Source organism: Lepisosteus platostomus, chromosome 19 (genome assembly GCF_059453375.1).
Source record: "Lepisosteus platostomus isolate fLepPlt1 chromosome 19, fLepPlt1.hap1, whole genome shotgun sequence".
Taxonomy (NCBI): Eukaryota; Metazoa; Chordata; class Actinopteri; order Semionotiformes; family Lepisosteidae; genus Lepisosteus; species Lepisosteus platostomus.
This window is the reverse complement of record NC_142629.1, coordinates 14,458,127-14,486,086: the sequence shown is the minus strand read 5'-3', so window position 1 is coordinate 14,486,086 and position 27,960 is coordinate 14,458,127. Positions and strand designations below refer to the sequence as shown.

The window sequence follows — 27,960 nt, the reverse complement described above, 5'->3', positions numbered from 1 at the left end:
TTCGCACTTTTCCAGGTCAGTGCGATGGGGTGTCGCCTTGCGGTGCGTGGCGCACGCTGCAAGACAACCCTTCGCACCTTCAAAAATACAGGACAATGCGTACAATGTAGACAATGAAATGAGTTTTTATTGCAAAATTCACAGCAAATACAAAAGCAGCAGTCAACAGAAAACATGCAGGTCAAGAATGAAATACAGCACTGAATCAGGACATTACAGATCAAGCAACTGGTAACAAAAATCAAATGTAACAAAAAGCACGCATTGTCGAGAATAAATTGCTGGAGATCGTCGGAGCGCAGAGAACCAGGAGCCGCAGCACATACAATAGCAACAGTCAACAGGAAACATGCAGGTTAACAATAACATAAATCGGTATACAAAGGGTACACTACAGATCAAGCCACTGGTAACAAATACAGCACTGAATCGGGACATTACAGATCAAGCCACTGGTAACAAAAATCAAATGTAAGACGCAGCACACATTGTCGAGAAGAACTTGCCAACGCTCGTCGAGTTGCTGGAGAGGAGATCGCCGGAGCGCAGAGAACGAGCCGCAGAACTGTAGGCAAAAGAAAAAGGATCAAGTTAACGGAATATCGGACTTGTAGAATCGATTCACTTGAAGTTCTGAAGTCTTTTAACTGATAGTTATAGAAACATGCTCAGATTCTATAACAAACCAATAGGCAACTTTAGGAAGAAAATCAGATACATCCCAATCCCACTACTTCAGGATATCGGACTTGCAGAAACGATTCACTTGACGTTCTTAAGTCTTTTAACTTAGATACGCTACCTAAATAAAGAAATATAAAAAAAAACTCAAATTAAACCAATACATCTCAGTCCTACGAGTCCAATATTTAGAAAATACGTTCAGCCACATAGAAATCCAATGCTACTTGTCAATACAAGACCAGGTAACACAGCGTGTATAATATTCGAATAAACTGCTTTAAAAACCATCGATAAAATGTGTTGGCATTATCTATCTTTATAATGAATTCAAAAGATGAATACATGTATCATAAAAAAGAACCAGCGCCTTAGAGTTTACTCCACAAAAGCAGAATGAAACAAAAAGTTATCAAGTTGGTATAAAACTGTTCTTTTGTTAAAATGCTTGGAAATACGTGTTGTTTTACACAAATAGTGTTAGCGGAATGTAGAAATACAACTTACCTTGGAAAAAACACTTTCATAAGTGGAGGTCCGTTCTTGAAATCCTTTTGTCTCCTGGAGAAATAAAGAAAAACTTACGAATTAGTCAATTTCATCTTTACAACATTTGATCATTTCTGAGCGGTAAGCGTTATTATAGCCCGAATCCGAAAAGCAGAGATTAAACAGCTACTGACTTTATACAGCAAATGTTTGAAAATAAATTACAGCCTTTTTTCGTTAAAGGAAACAGAGTTAGAGATACCATATCTTAAATAAAACATACTTACATGAAAGGCAGTATAAAAACGCTGAATCCAGATCTTTAAAACTTCGAGAGCACGCTCAAACGGACAAAAGAATCTTTTCGGCGTCCTAAAACAAAAATTAAAGTGAAACAAACGCAAATAACAAACGTTGCAACGACAATACATTTTTGTCTAACTTTTCTCAAAGTGAAATTTGATTTTTTCAATTTAAAATAAGAAAATTAGAAATAAAACGCAAACGCACCTCACGCCGCAGAAACTCGCCCCGCCGCCATCTTGCCGGGCGCACCTGTGGAGCGCAGAGAACCAGGAGCCGCAGAACTGAAGGATGAAAGAAAAAGGATCAAGTTAAGATATCGGATTAGGAGAATCGAATCACTTGACGTTCCGAAGTCTCAACGATTTAAATAAGTTGCCCCTATAAAGAAATACACAAACACGCTCATGTCAAATTGTCTAAAAAAGCAATAGGAAACTTCAAGAGAAATCACAGATACATCCCAGTCCCACGACTCCAGGATTTAGAGAACACATTCAGCCATATAGAAAAATCATTTTTGAAATGTTACTTTATACATTCAAGATCAAGTACCACTTATGGCGTGTACCATATTAGATTTAACTCCCCGCATTGAAAAGCATCGTGGAAATGTTTGTATTATCCATCTTTATCCAATGGATTCAATAGATGAATAAAAGAACCAGCGTTTCGAGTTTCTTTTTCGATGCAAGAAAAGCACAATAAAACGAAAAGAAGTTATATTGTACTAGTCAGCACGTGTTTTATCGAGTTACACAAGTATAACATTAAAACGTATAGGTAGGAATATAACGTACCTTGGGAAAAACACGTTCTTAGCCGGAGGCCCGTTCTTGAAATGCTTTTGTCACCTGAAGAAATAAAAAACATACGAATTAGTAAATGTAATCTTTACAATATTTGATCATTTCGGAGCAGAAAGCGTTATTACATCCGAATCCGAAAAGGAGAGAATACACAGCTATTGACTTTAGGAAGTAAATGTTTGAAGATAAACTACAGCTTTTTTTTGTGTAAAGAAACAGACCTTATCTTACAAAACATACTTACATGAAAGGTAGTATAAGAACGCTGAATGCAAAGTTTTAAAACTTCGAGAGCACGCTCAAACAGACAGGACACTCATTTCGGCGTCCTAAAACACAAATTAAACAAGAACAAACGCAATTAACAAAAGTTGCAACAATAATACATTTTCGTCTACCTTTCCTCAAAGTGAAATTTGAGTTTTTGTATTTAAAATAAGAAAATTAGAAATAAAACACAAACGCACCTCACGCTGCAGAAACCCGCCCCGCCGCCATCTCGCCGGGCGCACCTGTGGAACAGGTGGACGGGGCGTGTCCGCTGAGGAAGGTCACTCTGGGGGCGGGCTTGGCTCCTGAATGACAGCTGTGCACTCGGTTACAAGGGCTCAACACTGACGTTACTGAAGCTAAATAGAAACTTGAACTCACCAAATCATAAATTTAGTATTTAAAGGCTAAGGATTTTCAGAGAACCCAATACATTCCCCTACAAAACTGTTTGCCGGACTCGTTTATCTTCCGGCCAGCTGGTCGAATCAAGAGAAATGTGCTGGAGAGAGACCCCTGTTGCTCCTAGTTAGGACTGCACCTCTCTCTCACTGCTAGTGCCACACCTGTCCTGCAGGTGTCACAGTGGTATAAGGGGCTGCTTTTTCGAATTGAATTCCGATCTATGCATTTATAAAGGTCTTAAACCCCCCATTTTCCCTGTTTTGGAAGGCCCCGAAAATGGAGCCCCCCAAAACGGCCGGCGTGGTAGAGAACAGCCTCCTTTACAAACTCACCCCGACAGCATGAGAGCTTCACCCGGGGCTTAGGTCTCAGACTGACGGGGAGGCTCGGGGCTCGACTTCAACTCACACGACTCTCCGGGAATCGATCTGCTCTCTGAACTTTAGAAGTGTCCGATGGTTCAGCCCGCGGAGCCACCAGGCCGGCCACGCAGAATATCGGCCATGTACATCTCTTATTCAGCCTAAAGCCAAGTCACAGCCCCGGGACGAGGAGGTTCCACCTGTTCACTCGTTTTCAAGCATTAAGGCAATTAAGATGCTCTTGTAATGCGCTTTTCTTGCCTATTTTGCGACTTGACATGACTTGATTTTCTTTTCGAATGACAGTGAAAAATAAAGTGCCAAAATATGCAGTTGCGGGAGCCTGTATGTTATGTTTCAGACGTGAAGTCTGAGAGGTTAAAATGCTGATGTTTTTATTTTTTAAAAACAGAATATCTGGAATTCTAAAGACAACTTTAGAAAAAAAAAACTATATGAACGATTAAATTCATCCAAATGTTTTATACCCCAGCTCGTGCCTGGACAGAGTATCCCTTTAGTTCCTTTATACCAGTAGGTGTCACAACATAATATATTTAATTGGGCGTTTGACAAGGTTCCGCATAGAAGTTTAATCCTTCAGTTTAAAGATTTAAAAATCAAAAGCAATGCATGTAAATAGAATGTGAACTGCTGTATGCATAGAAAACAGAATAGTGATGAGGATATAATAACTAGTTTTGAAATCAATGGAGCATCACTTCGCTCCTTATGATAACTATCAGAAAAGTTATTGAATACACTATAAATTAAGAAAGTTATTGTAGTCAAGTGCAAAGCGTACAGGTGGTAAAAATGCTGTCTATGAATATCAGCCGGATGGCAGTGAACTAGTGGAAACTGCGCGACAGGTATTCAGTAACTTTATATTAACTCATAACTGTCATCTCTAAGAGAGAGGTGCAAATTCATTTTGAATAATTATAAAAGTCATTACAATTAATAATACCGTGTTAACAGTGAACAGTGTTGGGGAACCACAGTCAATTTGTGACGTACAGTAACCACGGGTGAGATTGACTATCAAACACAATATAATTCTTACTGCTTGATCCAAAGCCAAAAGACAGGAATTCTGAAACACTTTCTGGCGCAAGGTTGACGCTAATTTCTAACCTTTTACTATTTATGCTCTGAATCCCTGCAGATGAATAATAGATTTTGAATTGAAACCAAACTGTAAATGTTCAATTGAAGTGTTTTCAGAATGGTTAAGTCATCAGCGGTTCAGTTAAAAGTATGGAGTGGGATTGCACTCCAAATTACTTGTGTCTGAAAGACTGTGGGCTCCAGGCCGAATCCAGGATCCAGTCCGTGATTTAGACATTTCCAAATAATTAAAAGACACAAGTCAGGTTTAATTAATCTTATATCAGCCTTCAATTGGTCTCCTTTAAAAATTGTATTAGCAGCTTTTGTGCGTCTTTGCCTTTTAAATAGCGGCCTTGCAGCTGCAGAAAAATAATTCCGGTGCGTTTCGTTTAAGTTGGGTAGCAGATTTTCGAACAAAGTTTTTTCCTATTAGGATAAGAACAGGTCAAAATGAAATAAGAGAAGGCCGTCTGAGCTTCAAAGTAATTAAGAAAGCGAATTTGTCGCGGCCACGAACTGGATGTTAGAAAATGACTTCTAGCATTCAATGAAATGTTGAATTACGAAAGTTGGTGGTTTAGTTTTCTCTTTAAAAGGAAGAGAAACGCAATGTATCGTTTTTATCCCTATACGACATTCCTACCTAGACCTGGCCAAGCGTTAGAAATGTTAATCGTGTTTCAGCTGATCTCAATCATTTTTTTTTTCCTCTCTAGCCCCCCTCCTCTACAACCGTCTGGACGCCGAAGCCCAGAGCTCCCGTGTAGCGTGAGACTGGACAGATGAGCTGTGGTTTCAAAGGTGAGAAGAGGCTTATCGAGCCTTTTGCTTTCAAGTTTTTTTTAAAAAAAAGCTTTTAAGTTTTGTACTTGGAGGAATCTCGGTTCCAGCTGACTTTTTCTCAATATTTAAAAGCAGTATCATATGAATGTATTTGAGGGTGGGGAAAAATTACCACGGAGAAATGAAGCAAAGCCGCATTTTACCCGTCCTGACCGCTTAACACCTCCCTGCGAATGAATAAACAGCTTATTTTTCCCTTCGGAAAGGGGTGCTACCTTCGTATAGGCTTAGGCGAGAGGCCAACACTTGTGACTATAGGAATTGGAATGCGAAACGCTTTTTCTATCCTGTTCAAGCAGCAGGTGATCCCGGAGAACAGCCGGACTCACCGTCTCTCCGGCCGGCTGTCCTGACAGAGGAGCGCTTCCTCTCCCGGGGGTCCAGACTGCGGACTGCCGGAGCGAAGTCCGATACTGCACATCACCTATACTGTATCTTCTTGTTCACGGTTCTGCAATAAACGAGTGTGTCCTTGGATGGTTTCTTAAACGTGTAAATGTCAGGGTTGGGTTCGGGTATCTGTAGCGAAGAGCGAGTCTCCATGTCTCGCCATCCTCGCGTTTCTTCAATGCCCCTACACGTCTTTCCTTTGCCCCTGCAGGGTGCTCCAAGTGCCAGTTGCTTGTGCATCTAGAGTGATCATCTTCACCTAGGGTAGCTGCTGCAGGAGCTTCTTTCCTGCCACTCGCTTGTAACGCTCCAGCTGTTGCTTGAATGTACAGAAAGGCATGCGGCCTGTGGATAAGCAACTGCCTGCTAACAAAATGATCTTGCATAATTACAGGTGGTAAAATAAGCTCATTAGACATGCTTAATATCACAGCCCCCTATTGGTAAAGACTTGTCATGGCCAAACTGATGCTGGCAGTAATAAAGATCTAGCACAGCAGCTACAGCCTTGAGCTCTACTCCTGTCAGGTACAGGGAGGAGTCTAGTCCTGTGTGCAGCTTGACTCCTGAGGCACTGGAAACTCAGAAAGGATAAGAGACTCTAATGTTAAGCACGGAGTGCTTTGTGTAGAAATGTTCAATGTGTCATTAGAAAGAATGCAAGAAAGAAAAGCTTAATGTTCTTTCCTCTGGCTGAGCCCATGGTAAGAAAAATGATCCCACTAGTGTATGAGCATATCGGAGTGTCCTGTCAAAGAGCATTAGACAGTTAATTAGAACCCATGTGCTGCTATAACACACACCCACAATCTTCTGTGCAACACTACATCTCTGAATGCTGTTCCATATTAAAGTAGGCATTTTGAGGGCAGACCCAAGAATTGAGGTAATTTAACATTTAAAGATGAAGATATGCATATTCTGAAAGGAAGAAGCACTCGGAAACTCTTCAAGCATTTAACGATCAGTCAATGACAAAACCATTTTTGACATTCAAGGAATTAACTTTTAATGTGCATGAAGTAGAATACAGATCAATAGCTCTTCACAACAATATTCACTGTTCGTTACTTTAGGAGAAATATCCATAAAATGAAAGTCAACCTTAATGTCTATCCACTTCTGCTAGATATCTGTATAGTACCCACAACAGAGACACAACCAGGAAGAAGCTAGAATTTTACCCAGAAAAGACAAATTTCATAATGAAAAGCATTCTTAGTGTGCTTAGTAAGCCAGTTTACATTTTCTTTTTTTCACAAAATGAAACATGAAACACCAAACTATGAACTGATTCTTTGAAATCCAAGAGACATAAAGGGATACAATGGTCGACATTTGCAGAGCTATGTTACTGAGCACAGAGAATGCACATCAAGCGATACAATGATCACTATCTTGTTTTCTTAGCAATTCAATCTTTTTCATATCAACATTGGTTAAAAAATAGGAATCTGATTTTTTTAATTCCCTGAAAGAGAAAACTCTGCATCAAAACTTTCTCTTAATGATGTAAGAAACCACTGTTAAGAATGACCTCTCATGCTGGTGAAGCTGCAGACTGTGTTGACTGTCCAGGTGGTCCTCATGATCCCCCCCAGCTCAGGGACTCAGGGGAAAGGCCTGTGATCGTCAGCACTGCTGAGAATTGAGAAATACAATCAGAAATCATTGGAAATGCAATAATTCTTCCATCAACAAATATGAAAACAGACTTCGCTATGTGATGAGGCTACTTGGAAACAAAACTGCTATGTAACAATTTCCTGTCCATTTAATCAAATAGTAATTGATACTGGAAAATCATTATAAGCCTGAAAATCAGTCTGTTTCACACAAGTAAAGGTTAACAACCTGCCCACCGTCCCTTCGTATTACTCAGATAGTTACTGGCCTTCCCCAGGCTAGTTTTACACTGCCACAGAGCACCAATATACTGTATATACATACACGCATTTAACTGCAGATACAAATATACTTCTCAGGGTTCAAATCAAGTAATGACAGGTTTTCTGTGGAATGGGTTGTCAGCAGCAGGGAGGGACAGTTGCTCAAGACCAGAGGAAAATAGAATCAATACAAAGCCTATTGTTCAATCATTATCTATGATGAATGATATAGCTGTATGTCAATGTGTGTAAATTATTAGCTTGGATAACTGTGATAAATACAAACTGGCAGACAAACCTAACCCAATTAGAGCAGTCTTAAATAATAGTAAAAGTGTCAGTGATGGATTTGCTAGGACAAAGTGGCCCTAAAATCATACCATTCATGTTCATAAAAAGCAGTATAAGGTAAGGCTGGACTTGACATGTTTAGTACAGTAGTAAGTCCAGCAGCATTTAAAATGACCTGTTAGCAATACTGAGTCCCAGATAAAACTCCAGGAGTACGAGTTGAAATGACCTGCCTGAGCCCTGTAGAACCCAGGATATTGAAAGTATACTTCAGGAGGCTTTGGTATGGAAACTGTGGACCACAGGGAAGAGTGTCACCTACTCACCGCTATTTAAAAACTGACAGCAGCCATGCAAAACAGAACACGTTTTTCCATAAAATCTTAGCAGATAAAATCAATACATTCAGTTACAGAAGACCTTAAGCTGTTAAATGACCTCTTGCAGTTGCGCTGATAAAGTACTTCTCGACCCAAGAGGAGCCCGGCCCCTCAGTGCAGCAGCTGCTCCATCAGCACAGACCAGCTGGAGGAGTGAGAACAGACCGGGAGTCAATTCAACAGGCGATTTCGGGAGGCCCGACTGTTCTGCAAGAAATAGGAAAGTGAATTTAATGTCAGGCTTTCCATTCAAAATTGAAAAAGCTAGACTTTGATTAAAATGTGTGGCACTTAGGTAATACGTATTCCATGAAAACTAAATGAAAGTGTGATGCCGTGGGGGTTAGAGTCATCTGTCGGGTCGATAAGTAGATGGAACGTGTTAAGCCCACTTAATCTTTCCCTTTGTTATTGTCCTCTTTCAGTCTCTTCTAAAGAGAACCATTCATTGAATAAATGAATGAACCTTTATTCGTCTTGCACATCAAGAGCTCATGAGCATATAACAAGAATTCAACACTGCAACAACAGTACAATACCATGATACAGAACAACATTTAACAACGTTGCTCTGCCAGAACTCAGTCCAGTATGATAAAACTAAAAGCAAACTATAAGCTAGTAAAGTGTATAAAAGAACAACAGTAATAAGATCCCTACGTCCAAATGATCTTTTCGTTGTTCAACAATTGAATGTCTTCAGGTATAGAGAGAGTACATGCTCTCTCAATCTCAATATCCCCCTGGGAAATTTTTAGAATATCCCAGAGGGTAGGATATTCTAAAAAGAGCTGATGAGAGGAGTCATCTAAGATGTTATGTGTAAGATTAATAATATGACTCTCTTTTAGACGTATAATAGACATAGAACATACTGTATATTGAGATTTGTGAATATAGTCACCAACCAGTAAGAAAATGTTCTATCCACACAGTAATTATACAGTATGATGTACTCTCATTTCCAAAATCTTCCCTACCTTCCCTTGCCTCAATACTATTAAATGCAGATGAGGAGTCAGTAGAAAGTACTGTATGTGCACATAGGATGATAGAGTTTCTAAATGCTTGTACTCTTGATTTAACAAGGCAACAGTCTTACCTTCCACTCCTCGTTTCACTCTGTAATGAAATCTGATAGGGATCCTCGAGTGCACTGTTTCCAGAATGAAGATGGAACAAAAGCTTTTGTTCACAACATTTCTTTGCGGCTAAAACGAATGCTACTGGGCGACAATCTTTGAATTCAGCAGGTTTTGTTTTTTTTCAGGTATAGATAGAATTCCACAAACTCGGAACTCGAAATACATCCAGTGATGTCAGAAAAAGTTTACAGAACACAAGACTAAGTTGTTCATGACATTAGATGGACATATTATTAGATTAAGCCAGATCTTAAAGAAACAGACAGGAGTTCCAGATGTGGCGAGTTATAGGCGTGTCAGATCAAAAGGTCTGTTTTTTTTTACCATCTTATACTGTCTATAGGTTTCTTGCTTAATACTTTATTTTCTTTACTTCTCTCTGCTTCCCTTCGTTTTGCTATGGTTTAGTTTAGTACAAAGTCTTTGTTTTTCCTTTCTGTTCCAACACATTCTCTATGTCCTTTTTGAAATGGGAAATCACATACTCACCAAATCCTGTGAGCTGTAGTTTGTGTGCAGCTTGGCTTCAGTTTCTACTCTCTGTCATCCCTGGGTTCGATTTATATGGCCTGCAGGTTGGAGCACACCTGTGTCTTGTTTCACTTCTTTCATCGTGGCATGTTGTGTTGCAGTACCTCTGTTCCGCCATCTTAATGAGGTCAAAAGTCAGTGAAATCTATGACACTCGTCTTAAAGTACCTCCCATTCAGTACAGTGCCTGTAGTGGCATCACAAAAGTTATAAAAACAGAGATGCATAGTACAGAATAAAGTGATGAGAAACCAAACATCAAAAGTTTACCTTCCATGAAAAACCATTTTACAGGAACATTCACACATTCTACCAGTGAAGCAGGCGGACAGAGTGATACTTGGAGAATCCAGTTCACATCCAAACACTGTTGGAGAAGGACAGTGGCCACATGATCATGACAGAGACAAGAATACACAAGGGAAGAGCTGTTACTTTACAAAGTGCTCGATGTCTGGCAGGGTGTTTTGTGCAAAAGAACGTGGACTGTAAAACACAGGCTGTGTGCCAGCAGAGCCGAGATATTCCTACCTGCATTGTGTCAGCTGTGTCCTCCAACGACCTCAGAGTGCAGGATCTCTCCTTCCCAGAAGAAGAAACCATCTGGTCTGGAATTAACCACACTGCACACACTCTCGATTAAAACTGGATAGAGCCCTCTCATGAGCAACTGGACACTAATGAGTTTCAGTTTCTCTCATTAGAAAGTCAACACTGCCACACGTATAAATTCTCTCAATTCACATGCAAAATCTTGGTGCAAATCTTGGCATTCTGCATGAACATCCTGGCCAAGCTATGCTCAATCTTCCTGTTATGGAGGAGTTTGGGTTTTCTTAATTTCGTGTCTTGTGTTTGTACTGTGGCTGTATCCCAGGACGTCCAAGGGACTGTTCCAATTTTTTAATTTCTGCATGAATGTCCAAGCCTGCTTCAAGTGTAGGCGACAGCTGACATCGTTAAATTGTTTTTATGAATTAATAACGGAACTAGGGTAAACATGCAATAACATTTTATTCATTTTAAACATTTCTTAGCTTTTAAATGACGTACTTCTTACTTATTTTTCAATGCATTTACTTGATTTAGTGTTAGTTATACATTAGAAGTTACAGTTAAAAATCTAAAACCGTCTCTCCAGCTTCAGTGACCACAGAAACACTGACTGAATCCTACACTGTTAAAATTACGCGCAATATGTACACACTGTGACGACCGCACCTCTCGGTCACAGTAACACACAGCTCAAGGCTCTTATCTCTTATTGAAGTTAAACCGAAACCGACGAGTTTGCACTAAAAACAACGTCCACAGCGGACGAAAAAAATATACAAGATACATACGAGAAACTTTTATACGCATCCACATACCCACACCCACAACATTTGCTAAAGGTGGATTCTGTTATCAAACATGATAATTATAAGAGCTCTGCTTTAACTCGTTCGTGGTCATTATAATGCTAAGAGTATTTATGAAGACGTAAAAATGTCCCAGAGGACAGAAGGTTGCCTTCTATTTAATTTAAACAAATTGTGTCTTTGTAATTCTACCACTTCTGTATTTTCAGGCACGTCAAACATATCCTCTTTCAGAAAGGAGTGTATGACGATTTTCAAGGAGGTATGAAGATCGTCATCTACCCTTCTCACGGGCTACCTAGAAAGCCATATGATTGGCTGATCAGCCTCCTTACATTTGGCCAATAGGAATTGAATAGACGCCTCCTCTTATTGACCAATAGAGACAGCTCTTTAGTTTATGAACAACTGACCAATAAGAAAACAGGTGCTTTCGCCACCCAGCAGACAATCCAGCCGCTCTCCGGCTTCTGAGCTTTGTCCAATAAAAACACCTTACCTCTTCCGTCAAGAAGCGGATGTGGAAAAAAATAAGCAACAGTATTACTACCCCAGAGCCTGATCTCTCATTAAGCACGTCTGCGTCTACTCATGACTGATAAAGAACCTGGAAGTCCAGGCTGTTACAGGAAGAAACCTGTAAGTGGTGCTCTTCCATCTTACCCCCTGCTGTCAGAGGTTCAATCGTTTGGATGACTTGTTTAGGCAAGGTCCATAACGTATTAAATATAGGGATTTTAACCCCTGAGTCCTGGGTAAATTCCTGTCTAGACAAACAACCTGGGCTTCTTAATGGTTCCCATTCACTTAATTTCTCATTTTTCTACCTAGTCGAGGGTATATTGGAACATCTCATCAGATACTGCTGCATTTCTATGACAGATAAACTCAGTTCCTGCCAATAGGTCCTTTCTGTAGGTGGTGCTTCAGTTTTGTGCAGTAGTGAAATGATAATGGGATAAAACCCTTTCAATTATGAAGATTAGACTATTAGGTTCTGAAATGTTAATACATTCCTGCATGTGAAGTGACATGAAATCCCCTGCATTCTGCTTTGGTTAAATTACCAAGTCATTACAGGTGGGTAGCTACATCAGCATCTGTAGGCTGCAAAGGAACAAGTTATAGGTTTATTGCATGCTGAAAAGACTCCACAGCCAAAATGTTATTTCTTAGCATGAAATAAACCTATTACTTGTTCCCAAATAATTACATGCCTTCCTCCAGCTCCACAAAGCTGAATGTGAAGACATTAAGCAAAATATCTATGGATGTACAGCAACTCTGCCATGTATCACACAGCAGATACATCAAATAAGTAACTAGAATACATGCATGCTATCATTGCACTTCAGTAGCACAGCTGTACATGCTCTAGATTAAGCCAAGACTCTTAACCTTGCTTTTGGGGAGCCTGAGCACAATAGGTGCTACACATGAGTATTGGATTACTTAGGGACCTGGAGTAATTGCCCAAGTGATGTAAAATTATGAAAGGGTTGCAACAAAAACTAGAAGAACTTAAGTGAGCAATCTAGATTACAGAATGGCATATTTGCCACTCAGTGCTCCTGAGGAGATAGGACGTGACTCATGACCACCTTCATTGGTGGCTTTCAGGATGAGATCTGGAGATCCTGCCTTCAGTCCAGCCTTCTGCAGAAAGGGAACCTTTAAAAGTTGAAGGGTCCCAGCCAGGCTCATGGCAGGATCCTTACACATTGAGAAAGGCCAGTTAAGCTACTCCACACCTTTGGAGAAAGAAGCTGGCATAACCATCTCCTCGTTTACTACAAGGTGGGATTTGTCTCCAAGAACAAATAGTACCTTCCCCTCATTAGCCATGTTAAGAAACATTTACCACCAGGTGGCACTGTTGCACAAGAAAAGCTGCCCCTGTAGGTAGCATGATCAATTACTGTGCTGCCACTGATCTTCAGTTGTCAAAGCAGAGATTCAGTGGGACCATAGCACTGGAGGACAGTTCACTGAAATTAATGACTGTACAGAAGACTCCTGGTGACACCATCACTTTATTTTACAGACAATACAGTTGTTACAAGATCAGGGTCAAGGACATGACAGAAGGGTAGAGGATCAGCATACAGACCAGCTTTGCTCCACATCACAGATGCCATGTTGAGGACACCAAATTCCTGGTGGAGAGCGGGTGCCAGTCTATTCCCCCTCCTCATGATCAACAGGGAACCAGGCAGGAGAAAAAGGTACAGTGCACCTCCATTTCTTGAAGGAAAGTAGCTACATGACCAAGCCCCCATACTACATACTACCTTCTCTAAACTCCTTCAAATCCAGACTCAAAACCCTCCTTTTCAGAAAAGCCTTTACTTAACTGGTTCCATTCTTCACCCCTCTGCTCTTCTTAATACCATCTTCCACGGTCTCCTCTATTGTTATTGTTGTATTGCTGTAATTATAATTGTGTCCTGTCTTGTGAAATTTCTTATTTATTGTTGTAGTCTTCTTATTTATTGTTATTGTCATCCTGTAAAGCGCTTTGAGAAGCCACCTTTAAAGGCGCTATATAAAATAAAGTTTATTATTATTATTACATGCAGTGGGCTCTCAGGATGAGACATCAGCATTACACACTTGTCAAGTTAAGATATTGCTGTGAGGAAGCTCACTGCAGCACAAAAAGGCTGGGGTGGTAGACTGATGCTTTTATTCAAGGTACCTTCTATTTCAACAGCTGAGCCATGTACAGGAGTGCCCTACCTGGGATGTCAGCACAGGGATCTCTCCCCACTGCCTGTGCAGCAGTGTCAAGCTGGGTTTGCAACTGGGCTCTTCCTGGTACAGTATACCACTTTCCTCAGGACCCCACACACCTAGCCCATTGGAAAGGAGCTCTTGTAGAATCTCATCTTTGCTGCAACAACATACAAAATGATTAGTTAGCTTCAGTAACAGTGTCCTAATTAATTTGTCCAAGCCATTTAACCAAACATAGAAATATACAGCTCACAATTAACAATTCTCATTTTCTCTCCAATTCAAAGCCCACACTAAACATTTTCTGCTCAAGCTTCACTTTTATAGGTCTCCTCATAGATTAAATGGGCGTGGCTAATTCCATAGGAACCAATCACAAAAGCCCTACAATCCTCATGTGGAATGCCCAGGTGGGTCCAGCTCAATAGTGCACACCTGTTTCCAGATCCCTGTCTGCTCAGAAGCCATCTTGGCTCAGAAAAGCACCATAGCCTGGGCTTGAGCCAAAATGTCAGGTTCCTACAGAAGCCTTTAGATAGGTAAGACTTTATGGATCCCGTAGGGAAATTGATGAAGGCATACTTTGAGGTATTCTTTTACATTGCTTTGAGAAATGTGTCCTTGAATGTTATCAGGAGTGTGTTCTTCTATTTCAGAAGTAGATTAAGAGAGAAAGATAATGATTTGATTATGGTTCCTGTATATACCTTATATTTGTGATCTTAACTCTTAAACTGAACTCTTCCTACGTCAAAATGCTTGTCGATGCCTGCTGTGACAGGAATGGTGTTCTCAGCTGATGGATCGCAAAGGAGAATGAAATGAGAAATGAGGTTGCATTGAGGCTGAGAAATTTGAATTCAACTGAATGTATTATGTGCTTCAGTACAGTGCATTAGTGTTGACAATTATGCTAATGGCTTAAATAAAATCAGTTGTTGTAAAACAGTGTGAACTACTTAGATATGAACCAAGGGAAAAGTGAAAGGATGTCATGGTGAAGTGTATTTAAAAGTTCTTTACACCAGGAGTTGTAGGAGAATGGCACAGGTGATCCAGCCATTTTGTGGAGACCAACAGCCTGTCTTCTTTCGAGCAGTGGCTGCATGAGATTATCAAATCAATCTAATACAGGTAACCAAAAGGGCTACATGGATTGAATACTGTCCTCTCATTTGAGTTTTCTCACGTTCTTGTAACTTCATAAATGAACACATCAGCAGAATGTCCAATAAGAAGTACAAAGGTAGTAAGTTATTGATGAAAACATCTGACTTCTTGATGTATCCTTAAGATAGATCAGGTTATAGAACAGTAAGTCTCCTGCAAAGAACTTTAGACCCCATAGCTCCACTACATATTTCTAAATTCTTTCATTCACATTCCTGTGGCTCTCAAATATTAAGGATTAAATGTGTAAACTGTGGTCACTCAGATGGCCATGAAAAAAAGGATTTTGAAACTTGTAACACATAAGGGGTTTTTGTAAACATGCTCGATTTCGTCCACATGGTTTTGGGTGGAGCCACGGAAAAAGCTACCTGGCCCGTCAGTCTGTAGCCACGCCCACTCGAATGACATCTCTCGCAGGCCACGCCCCGCGCACCTGTGCGCCAGGTTCTGCTGGAGAGAGCGGAGCTGAGTGAGTTTGTTCCGCGTCTTTTGTGATTCTTTTTTATTTTTCTTTTATTTGAACGTAGATTAAATTAAAATAAATTATATAGTCTAAGCTTCGCAGGAGAAAGGGGTAAAACACGTATTTTCGTTGGGAGCTAAGTAGCATGTTTTAATTTAAGCTTTCTCTTTTACACTGCTGCATTGGCAGAACGAGAACGCCGCGTTCCGTATGTTCCTTTATCTTAATGTTTTATTTTATCAAACACTTCTTGAACTTTGTGCATTTATCCGCACCGAAAACAGCCTACCTATAACTGTGAAGTTTTTAATCTTTGAAACATTTATGTTCTTATATTGCTGGTAAAAAAATTAGCTTCCAACCGATACTTTTCTGTGTCAATGGTCTTTAAATTCTAAATTCTGCTTTTTTTGTGTTTTAGTTAAGTGTTTTCGGGGAGGACATGAGTCGCACTAAATCATGGAAGTATAAACGTAAGTATAATCATTTTATTCATTTCTCTACACGAGAAACCCTTGGTTTTCATTATCTTTAAGTGCTCGTTTAAATACATGTTCTTGTGTTTCCAGTTTGGTGTCTTCGAACAGGACACGCTTGGCTCATCTATATAAGTGAAAACCTTTTTATTCGTTTAGACGTATAGTTTTAAAGTACAGTTTATACTGTACCTCCCGACAATTGAAACGAACATAAACTAAGACTTGCATTAATCACGTGTTATCTAAGTTGTTTCAGAAAAATAATATGTAATCTATGTGGAAATCTTAAAAAATAAATTAAAATGTGGCAGTTTCTATCTAATCGAGACACTGTTACTATACCACTTGATATAATACTATAATAATGTAAGCACAGCTAATACTGATTTCTGTTTTGTAGGAAATGCAACGAAGGTCCAGCCTAAATTCCGGTCGACAGACGCCTCGGAGAAACAGTAACGTGCTGTATGTTTCTGTGTTTTTCCTTGCTCTTTTGACTTGTAAAAGCTGTTATTGTTAATATAGCCGTACTTTGTAATTGAAATGCATGTTCATTTTCACTTCGAAGCTTCTGCATCCGACGTATTGTAATGCTTTGTTTTGTATGCCATTTTCGCTCAATAAATTGTTGATTGAACCTTGATTTTGTTCTTTCATTTCTTGTGCAGAGTTTTGTTCCCCCTTGGCCCTGAAAATCCCCGATGGTGGTGAGTTTTTTGGCGGAGAGATTTTGCTAACAGTTTGTGGCCGCAAGGGGACGCCCTATCGCTTTTTGACTTGAAAAGGTCAAAGGCTACCCCCTTTTTAAGCGTGTCCAGATTTTCCCGCCAAAAAACTTAGTATCTGGGGTTTTTCTCGGGGTGTGGTAGCAATCAAGCCGAGCCTCGCCCACCCCCCCTCATTGGAGAGGGGTAGGCGGGGGCTGGCTGATTGACCGCAGCTCTAGCCAGGCCCACTCGCTCCCGGCAGGAGAGGATGGCAGGTTGGTGGTGGCTTTGGTCCCTGCAGAGAGGCAGGTCTCCTGGGGTGTGGACTTAGAAAGCTGTCAGTTGCAGGCTGAGTCCACCCTGGGTGCCTCCTCTCTCTCGGGCCGAGGCCATCTCCTGCCTGCCTTCCCCTCCTGCTGGGAGTGAGGGGGCTTGGCTAGAGCTAGCCTCCATTCTCCTCCCCCCAGGGCTAGACCCACGCTCCCTCCTAGGGACCCTATTCCCCCCCAGACTATCTAAAAAGGCGGGCGTCCTCGCACTTTTCCAGGTCAGTGCGATGGGGTGTCGCCTTGCGGTGCGTGGCGCACGCTGCAAGACAACCCTTCGCACCTTCAAATATACAGGACAATGCAGACACTGAAATGAGTTTTTATTGCAAACTTCACAGCAAATACAATAGCAGCAGTTAACAGAAAACATGCAGGTCAAGAATAAAATACACCACTGAATCGGGACATTACAGATCAAGCAACTGGTAGCAAAAATCAAATGTAACAAAAAGCACACATTGTCGAGAAGAACTTGCCGGAGATCGTCGGAGCCGCAGCACATACAATAACATCAGTCAACAGGAAACATGCAGGTTAACAACAAGATAAATCGGTACATAAAGGGTACACTACAGATCAAGCCAAGGGTATCAAAATACAATTCAAGGAAAAGGAAAAGCACACATTGTCAAGAAGAACTTGCCAACGCCCCTCGAGTTGCTGGAGTGGATTGGAAAGGAGATCGTCGGAGCCGCAGAACTGAAAGCAAAAGAAAAAGGATCAAGTTAGCATATCGGATTTGCAGAAACGATTCTTTTGACGACCTGAAGTCTATTCGCTTTATAAATAAGCCGCCGGAATAAAGAAATATACAAACACGCTCAGATTCTATCAGAAGCCAAAGGGTAATTACATGAGACATCACAGATATGCCCCAGTCCCAGTCCTCCAATATTTAGAAAATACGTTCAGAAAGTCACAGAAATGCAATGCTACTTTTAAATTTAAGATCAGATACCACTTGCAATGTGTATCATTCGATGTAACGCCCGCTTTGAAAACTATAATTATCATTTGTTAGAATTATCCATCTTGACGCAATGGATTCAATAAATGAATAAAAACTAGTAAAAAAAATTAAAAGCACCTTAGGGTCCTCTATTTTTAATCAACAAAAAGCAAACCGAAACGAAAAAGCTAAGTAGTATAAACCCATTCTAGTGTTGAAATGCTGGGAAATACGCGTTGTCTTATCGAGTTACATGAATATAAATAGTATAGCGCAAGGTAGGAGGTATAACTTACCATGGAAATAAAGTATGTACGTTTTTCATGACTGGAGGTCCGTCTTTGGCACCCTTTGTCAACTGTAGAAATAAAAAACGGATGATTTAGTACATATTATCTTTACAATATTTTACGAGTTATACATTTAGTATAGCGGAAGGTAGGAATATAACTTACCCTGGAAAAAAACACTTTGCCATAATTGGAGGTCCGTTCTGGAAATCCTTTTGTCACCTGGAAAAAAAAAACGAACGAATCAGAACATTAAATTTTACAGTATTTTATGCTTTCGGAGCGCAGAGCGTTCTTATAGCCCGAATCCGAAAAGGACAGATGACACAGCTACTAACTACTAAAGCAAATGTTTGGAGGTAAACTAGAGTCTTTGTTTCGTTAAAGAAAACTGACCTAAAGATACCATATCTAAAAAAAACATACTTACGTGAAAGATAGTGTAAGAACGCGGAATGCAAACGTTTAAAACTACGGGTGTAGTTTAATACTTTTGGGTGTGAGAAGACGCTCAAACGGAGAGGACACTCATTTCGGCGTCCTAAAACACAAATTAAACAGAAACAGATGTAATTAACAAAAGTTGCAACAAAAATACATTTCCTCAAAGTTTCCTCAGAGTGAGATTTGATTTTTTGCACTTACAATAAGACAGTTGGAAATAAAACGCAAACGCACCTCACGCCGCAGAAACTCGCCCCGCCGCCATCTTGCCGGGCGCACCTGTGGAACAGGACAATGCAGAACATGTAATCAGGAGTTTTTACTGCAGAATGCACAGCACATACAGTAGCAGCAGTCAACAGGAATCTTGCAGGTCAAGAATAAAATACAGCACTGAATCGGGACATTACAGATCAAGCCACTGGTATCAAAAATAAAATGTCATGAAAGTTTACCATAACTGGAGGCCCGTTCTTGAAATCCCTTTGTCAGCTGTAGAAATAAAAACTTGAGAATTTAATTCTTTTTATTTTATACAATATTTTACAACTTTCACGAATTTAGGATGGGTAAGGAAGGAAGGAATATAACTTACCCTGGAAAAAAACGCTTCTTCCATAATTGGAGACCCGTTCTTGAATTCCTTTTGTCACCTAAAGAAATAAAAAAAAACATACGAATTAGTAAATTAAACTTTTACAATATTTTATCATTTCTGAGCGAAAAGCGTTATTATAGCCCGAATCCGAAAAGCAGAGATTTCACAGCTACTCACTTTAGGAAGCAACTGTTTGAAGGTTAACTACAGGCTTTTTTTGTTAAATAACACAGACCTTATCTTATAAAAACATACTTACATGAAAGATAAGATGGGACCGCAGACTTCTAAAACTTCGAGAGCACGCTCAAACAGAACACTCATTTCGGCGTCCTAAAACACAAATTAAACAGGAACAAATGCAATTAACGAAAGTTGCAACAACAAAACATATTTGTCTAACTTTCCTCAAAGTGAAATTTGAGTTTTTGTATTTAAAATAAGAAAATTCGAAATAAAACGCAAACGCACCTCACGCCGCAGAAAGTCGCCCCGCCGCCATCTTGCCGGGCGCACCTGTGGAACAGGTGGACGGGGCGTGTCCGCTGAGGAAGGTCACTCTGGGGGCGGGCTCGGCTCCTGAATGACAGCTGTGCACTCGGTTACAAGGGCTCACCACTGACGTTACTGAAGATAAATAGAAACTTGAACTCACCAAATCAAAAATTTAGTATTTAAAGGCTAAGGATTTTCAGAGAACCCAATACAGTGACATTCCCCTACAAAACTGTTTGCCGGACTCGTTTATCTTCCGGCCAGCTGGTCGAATCAAGAGAAATGTGCTGGAGAGAGACCCCTGTTGCTCCTAGTTAGGACTGCACCTCTCTTTCACTGCTAGTGCCACACCTGTCCTGCAGGTGTCTCAGTGGTATAAGGGGCTGCTTTTTCGAATTGAATTCCGATCTATGCATTTATAAAGGTCTTAAACCCCCCCTTTTCCCTGTTTTGGAAGGCCCCGAAAATGGAGCCCCCCAAAACGGCCGGCGTGGTAGAGAACAGCCTCCTTTACAAACTCACCCCGACAGCATGAGAGCTTCACCCGGGGATTAGGTCTCAGACCGGGAATTAGGTCTCAGACTGACGGGGAGGCTCGGGGCTCGACTTCAACTCACAAGACTCTCCGGGAGTCGATCTGCTCTCTGAACTTTAGAAGTGTCCGATGGTTCAGCCCGCGGAGCCACCAGGCCGGCCACGCAGAATACCGGCCATGTACATCTCTTATTCAGACTAAAGCCAAGTCACAGTCCCGAGACGAGGCGGTTCCACCTGTTTGCTCTATTTTCAAGCATTAAAAGTACTGAAACGCCCTTGTAAAGTGCTTTTCTAGCCTATTTTGCGACTGGACATTACTTATCTTTTCGAATGACAGTGAAAAATAAAGTATCAAAATATGCAGTTGGGGGAGCCTGTATGGCATGTGTCATGTCTATGTCTCAAGTCTGAGAGGTTGAAATGTTGATGTTTTTAACTTTTTTTAACCAAATGTCTGAAACGATTTTAAAGACAACTTAGAAACAATTATATGAACGATTTGTTATGAATGAAATGTTTTATACCCAAGCTGAGTATCCCTTTAGTTACTTTATGCTAGTAGGTGTCACGACACGCTATATTTCATATTTCCATGGGCGTTTTACAAGGTTCCAGATAGAATTTTAATCCTTCATATTGAAAATTTTAAAATCAAAAGCAATGCATGTAAATAGAATGTGAACTGCTATATGCATAGAAAACAGAATAATGATACGGGCGTAATAACTAGTTTTGCAATCAATGGATTATCACTTCGCTCCTTATTATTACGATCAGAGAAGCTATTATTTAATATACTATTAGATAAGTAAGTTACTGTAGTCAAGTGCAAAGAGTGCAGGTGGTAAAAATGGTGTCTATGAAGATCAGACAGCTGGCAACGAACTAGCGGAAACTGTGTGTGATAGGTATGCTGCAGGAACTTTATATGAACTCATAATTAGAAAAGAGAGATGCAAAATCCTTCTGATGAATTTAAATTCAAATTCAATATCGTATTATACACTGCATATAAAGGTTATACAGTGAAAAGTGCTGGGGAACCACACCCAATGAGTGATGTACAGTACAGTACAGTACAGTAACCACAGGTGAGATTGACTATCAAACACTATATAATTCTTACCGCTTGATCCAAAGCTAAAAGACGGGAAATCTAAAACACTGTTTCTGGCGCAAGGTTGACGCTATTTCTAACCTATTACTAATGACAATCTGAATCCCTGGGGACGAATAGTGTATTTTGAATTTAATTGAATATGAAACGTAAATGTCCAATTGAAGGTTCAATAAGGTTACTTCATCAGCGGCTCGGCTAGAAGTACGGAGCGGGATTGTATTTCAAATTTCTTGCGTCAAAGCGGAGACGGCCAGCTCCAAGATCCAGTCCGTGTTTTAGACATTTCTAAATAATTAAAAGTCAGAAGCCAGGTTTGATTAATCTTGTATCAGCCTTCATTTGGTCTCCTTTAAAAACTGTTCTGGCAGAGGTTTTCGTCTTTGCCTGTAAAACGTAAATGTATGTTCATTTATTTTTATCTGAAAATAAAAATATTCAAATAAATCCGAGGTCTGCATGTGTGAGACACTGAAGGATTCCAATGCTTTTGCAGATGTGTTGAACTATCTAGGTTAACTTAGTACATGATGTTTCTTTAAACAATTTCCTGCCTCTCTATCACGTCTCCGAATTTACTTTACGTAAAATACAAGAACTTGCTAATTCTATTATTTTTAAGAACGTGGCTCGAAAGACGTAACGAATCTTTAAACGTCCTTCGATTTGCATATATAAAGTGGACACGATGGGAAACTGATTGCTCCTTCAGATTTAACAAATATTAAAAACGCTACGAATTAGTAAGACGTGCTAGTTAAAGTCTTTTTAAGATCATGCACCTGTTCGCTTTTTAAGGCTAAACCCGCAACTCTTTTGATTACGGTATGATCACAACAAACAATTCCCGTTTACCTAAACGCACAGAAAATACTTCAAAATCAAGGTTAAGTTTGTAGGGGAGCAACTTCACGGAGCTTACCCAACATCTTGGCTTTCATCAGTGAATTAAAAATGTAGGAGTAGCTGGCCTCTTACCCATTAGTAGATATTGTTTTCCCAGTCAAAACGGCATTTTGGAAACTGTATTTGAGCAAAGCATTGTGGGGGGTCTGGAACGAGGTATTGTTTAAGTCGGCCCCTTCAAGAATTGAATACACAATTTCCCAATAGAATCCAGATAGATTGAACAGTCTCTCATTCATTCAATTCAAAATACTATGAAATGCTTATGAATGTATAAGGGGACCATGAAAATGCAAGTCAACAAAATAAAAGATGTTACATTTTCTTGCAGTTTTGACATCATGTCTACCACCTATGCCTCTGCTTCATGTTCTTAAACAGCCTGTTTCATAGACTCTAGTCCCTTTCCTGTTTGATAATGCAGCCCCAGTTAAAGCTTTCATGTGTTCTTGTAACAAACTGAATAAGTAAAGGAACCCCCTACTCATGTCTGGTAAGATGACAGTTGAAGAAGAACAAGATATCCAAGGTTATCTTATTGAGTAATAGTAAATAAGAGAAAGACCAAAGGATTGCTAAAAAAAAACATTTTTTGGATATTATAATATTACAATATGTTTATTCTTTCATTTGCACATAGCCAGAGATGCTGTATGGCAAAATATTTACAGTAGAGGGCAGTGGCAGAACGCAATTAGACAGCCGTCTGGCACTGTGTGTTGCTATCTGTACATTAGTGTGCTGATACCCAAGTCTAAAACATTAGTTTCTTTGGAACTTTACATAGTATTGATAAAGGATGAGTTGGGTTGTGATTTTGATAGGGAAGAGCTTGCATTCTGGACTGGCATTACAAAGTGACATCCTGCATGCCCGTATCTCATCAATTACCCATTCCTGTTTTTCCTACCAGGCCAGTATTCCCATTCCCAGGCACAAAAGCCAATGGTGACTTAACTGGGGCTCTCTGGGGTCATATAAGGGCTTTCACTTCTTACCCAGGGACACTGAACACCTCCAGCTCTCACCTCCAGCCAGACTGCTGCTGAACTCTCATCCCAGCGCCTTCTCTGTTCCCAAGATCCGAGTTCACAGGGTAGTTCCGACAAGGAGCTCCTCGTCTGGATCGTTGTTGTTTTTATCTCTAAAATCCCGCGATAAAACTAAATCCTTTTAACTACGGTTGTCTGAAAAATGACGGCTAGATTAAAATGACGCGGAAATATGCTTGAGTTGCCTCTTTTTAAAACACAATTATAATGTGGGCAGTCCCCACACTGTGGCGTACCAATTTAGCGGAGGTTTAGCTCTTAATTTACACATTAATTCTGCGGAATTTGAGGGCAACTTTGAGGGCAACAAAGTTGTTCAGTTTCAGAGTGCTCAAGGACTTTAGGGCCAGATACCAACTGTAATCCACCTGGCATAGATATACTGACATACTGCAATGAATTGTTCCTACTTTATTGGATAGTGCTGGTGATTTTGACCTTTCGACCTGATTTTGACCTTTTGACCTGATTTTGAACGTTTCTTCTGCCCTGTTTGCAATTCTCCAGGGTAGCATGGTGGCACCGTGTTTGGCACAGAATGTTATAAACCCTTCTTCTCAGGCTTTCTGTTGTTTGATTCTTCAAACTATAGCTATGCCTGCACTATCCATTGTATCTATTTCTCAGAAACATGTAAACTGAACTTTAAGCCTTTTGCTCCAGGTGGTCCTCTAGATATCTTGCGCTTACAGGCAGCTGCAGTCCCTCTTATCTCCCCTTTCTGTCCTTCTTCTTCAAACAGTCATCTGTAGCAGAAAACATTCCCCTTACCGAGAGAAAGAGATAAGGGTCACAGAGGGGGACACAAAGCAGCATAGAATTCACTGGACAAAACTAAATAGCCAACTAATACATATCTTAAAGCCTGTAATATTGTGTAATAAAGAGAATCCACTATTCTTCCAGAATTCCAATCTTTCAGTTAATTGGTTTCTGGGAGAATTGGTCCTGGTGTGAGTGTGTGTGTCTGTGTGTGCCCTGCGATGCACTCCAGGAAGTGTCAAGCCCATTGCCTGCTGGGATAGCCTCCGGCTCCCCCCAAAACCCTGTATTGGATGAAGGGGTTAGAAAATGGATGGATGGATATAATTCTTTGTTTGTGCTGCCATCTGCTGCTGAATTTTGGCCATGGTTTCTCTCTTGCTTCTCTCATCTTGTCCGGAATGTACTCTCCTTGATTCTCCACAGAGAAAGGGAACCTGGCGCAGGTTCGGCACGTGGTCCTGGTGCTCTCGGGCAAAGGAGGAGTGTGCAAGAGCACTCTGACCACAGTGACCAATCCACAAAGACCAATCCACGCAAGGCTCCTGGCCCTGATGCTATCCCTGGCGGTGTCCTGAAGGCATGTGCAGACCAGCTGGCAGATGTCTTCTAGGACATATTCAATCTCTCTCTAGCTCAGTCTATAGTTCCTTCTTGCTTTAAGAAAACCACCATTGTCCCTGTTCCTAAGAAACCGTGAGTCAGGTGCCTAAATGACTACCGCCCTGTTGCACTCACATCAGTGATCATGAAGTGCTTCGAGCGGTTGGTCAAAGCATACATCACCTCCTCACTGCCTGACACCCTAGACCCACTGCAATTTGCATATCGCCGGAACAGGTCAACAGAAGATGCTATATCCACTGCCCTCCATACTGCCCTCTCACACCCGGATAAGAAAGGAACATATGTAAGAATGCTGTTTGTTGATTACAGCTCAGCATTCAATACCATAGTGCCCTCAAAGCTCGTCTATCAAGCTCCATGACCTGGGACTGAACACCTCCCTCTGTAATTGGATCCTGGACTTCTTGACGGAACGTCGACAGGTGGCGAAGGTGGGCATGAACATATCCTCTACCCTGACTCTAAACACTGGAGCCCCCCAAGGCTGTGTGCTTAGTCCTGTCCTCTACTCCTTATTTACCCATGATTGTGTCACCAGGCATAACTCAAACTCCATCATTAAGTCTGCGGACGATACAACAGTCATCGGCCTGATCACAGATGGTGAAGAGTCTGCGTACAGGGAGGAGGTTGAAACCCTGGCAGCATGGTGCCAGGAGAACAACCTCTCTCTGAACATCAGTAAGACTAAGGAGATGATTGTGGACTATAGAAAACACTAGGGAGGAGATCACACACCTATCCACATCAGTGGGACTGCAGTGGAGAGGGTCAGCAGTTTTAAGTTCCTGGGTGGTTAACATCTCAGAGGACTTAACCTGGACCCACCACACCAACACCGTGGTCAAAACAGCACGGCAGCGCCTATTCTTTCTCCTTTGGCATGCCGTCACCTATCCAGGCCATGTCATGTTAACTATATTTCCCCGTAATAAATGAGTAAAATAAATTAGATAAACATTTAGATGAGAAAAATAGTATAGACTAAAAAACTAAAAGACGGGACACTAGTCTTCTACACAGACTTAAAGATTTTTACTTAGGTAATATTGAGTCTTTAGGGAAACACTCTTGATATTATCACATATACAGGCCAGTTTCTACAGGGGCACTATTGAGAGCATCTTGACTGGCTGCATCACTGCCTGGTATGGGAGCTGCTCCCCCCGGGATCGCAAAGTACTGCAGAGGGTGGTGAAGTCAGCGCAGCTCATTACCGGCTGTGAGCTACCAAGCATCCAGGACATTTACTCAGCTAGATGTCTGAAGAAGGCCAGGTCCATTCTCAAGGACCCCAGTCATCCCAGTCACAAACTGTTTTCCTTCCTACCGTCCGGTAAACGTTACCGAAGCATTCGGTCCAAGTCCAACAGACTACGGAACAGCTTCTACCTCCAGGCAATAAGACTGCTAAATAGCCAACCTGCAGCTCCTTTAGCAAATCACCTGTAATGGCTACATGGACACACAGTTTTCACTGTATTCAGCATAACTGCACTACTTGTATATATTGCATACACCATGGACACATAGAAACATAGCAGCTCTACTCATATTGAGTTTTCTTCAATTTCAAAAACCGTAACCTCAATTTTGTGATTTGTGATTTCTGTGATTGTTGTGATTTTTGGGAGCTCGAAGAAAAGACATTTCTTTGCCGGCAACGACTGCTGCACGCCATATTGTTGTGCATTTGATAAATACGTTTTGATTTGATTTGATCTGAGAGCTGGCCCTGGCACTCCGGCAGGCTGGCAAGAAGGTGAGGAATGAATGCCTGCAAAAGCATTCTGAGAGCCACGAGTGTGCAGCCATGGGGTGGGAGATGCGTGAAACATACTGGTGTTCTCTTGCAGTTCCTTGCGTTTGGAAGCTGCAGATTATTAGGGTTTGCCCAGATATCGGGGCTCTGAAGGGTACTGGGATGTGGTGATTTGATAGCGGTGGACCAAGCTCACCTTTCACGTTTAAAACAACAATTTCCCTTGTGCTAGCGGGCTTGAGGTCACAATCGGGAGGCACAACTGTTGTGGAACCTTCTTTTTTGCTGCAGAGCACGAAGCGGGTCCAAAGATGTATGTCCCGATGGGTGGACAGGCCAGGAGAGCACTTCCGTCTCCCTGGGTATAAGAGTCACCACTGGGAGCCGAGCTGTAAACGCCCAAAACTGGCATTTCCAAATCGGGTGGCGTATATATCTATCCACACGTCCATTTTCGAACTGCTTCTTCCAATTCAAGGACGCGGGGGAAGATGAGCCTATCTCAGCAGGCAACAGGCACAAGGCAAGATACACCCTGGATGGGATGCCAGTCCATTATAGGGCACATAGACACACAGTTACAGCAGAGCCGGTTTTCCCAGTTGCTAATTACTGTAACCTACCAGTATGTCTTTGGACTGTGGAAGGAAACTGGAGCACCCAGAGGAAACCCACGTGAATCCAGGGAGAACATACAAACTCCACATGGATAGCAGTATACATCCAGAATTGAACCAGGACCCCAGCTCTGTGAGGCAGCAATATTGTAGCCTTTAAGGAACCTTTTCAAGACTGGTTTTCATGCCGAGTGACTAACAGCAGTATGAGCCATAACAAAGAATTATTGAGGACTGAAAATAGACGAGAACTGTGACTCAAAACTCAATGAATTGTCAGAAATCTGCCAAAAACGGCTTAATTGTCAATTTTCCATGAATCTGGCTTAAATTCTGGTAAAGCTCCCGATTGCAGTAGGCCATATCTGCATAAATAATACGGATAAAACCACACTGTCTCTTAAAAGAATACTTTATCTCTCTTGTAAAATAAAGTAAAACAAAACAATGGCAATTGACACAAACGTTTATTTTGGAAACTCATAAATGCTTTGACACATTTAATGCAGGATGCTTGCTTAGTCATTTTATATAATGATTCCTAAATACAAATGAAAAGCCTGGTTTTATAGATTCATATTTACTAAAGAAGTAATACGACATTGTTAATGCAGCAATGTAACTTTGCTAGTAACAAGATCATGTGAACACTACA

General features: G+C 41.0%; 2 long non-coding RNA genes across 4 annotated transcripts; both read right to left on the bottom strand.

The window, feature by feature from the left end:
• Positions 1-109: 109 nt before the first annotated feature.
• On the bottom strand, positions 110-20,050 carry LOC148645185 (uncharacterized). 3 transcript variants are annotated; one of them, XR_015928428.1, is made up of 11 exons: positions 19,902-20,050; positions 19,690-19,763; positions 19,428-19,485; positions 19,288-19,324; positions 19,067-19,111; positions 2,527-2,611; positions 2,274-2,327; positions 1,681-1,757; positions 1,458-1,542; positions 1,189-1,242; positions 110-565 (listed from the first exon to the last, which is right to left on the bottom strand). It is a non-coding gene; the product is annotated as an uncharacterized LOC148645185 (long non-coding RNA). The 3 variants fall into 3 exon arrangements; XR_015928427.1 differs by lacking the exons at positions 110-565; positions 1,189-1,242; positions 1,458-1,542; ... (1 more) ...; positions 2,274-2,327; positions 2,527-2,611 and adding exons at positions 17,453-17,848; positions 18,395-18,456; positions 18,554-18,610; positions 18,819-18,929 and having other exon boundaries at positions 19,902-20,049; XR_015928429.1 differs by lacking the exons at positions 110-565; positions 1,189-1,242; positions 1,458-1,542; ... (2 more) ...; positions 2,527-2,611; positions 19,288-19,324 and adding exons at positions 17,453-17,848; positions 18,395-18,456; positions 18,554-18,610; positions 18,819-18,929 and having other exon boundaries at positions 19,902-20,049.
• On the bottom strand, positions 6,649-11,575 carry LOC148645186 (uncharacterized). Its single transcript, XR_015928399.1, has 4 exons — positions 10,433-11,575; positions 9,860-10,019; positions 8,284-8,432; positions 6,649-7,303 (listed from the first exon to the last, which is right to left on the bottom strand). It is a non-coding gene; the product is annotated as an uncharacterized LOC148645186 (long non-coding RNA).
• Positions 20,051-27,960: the final 7,910 nt, after the last annotated feature.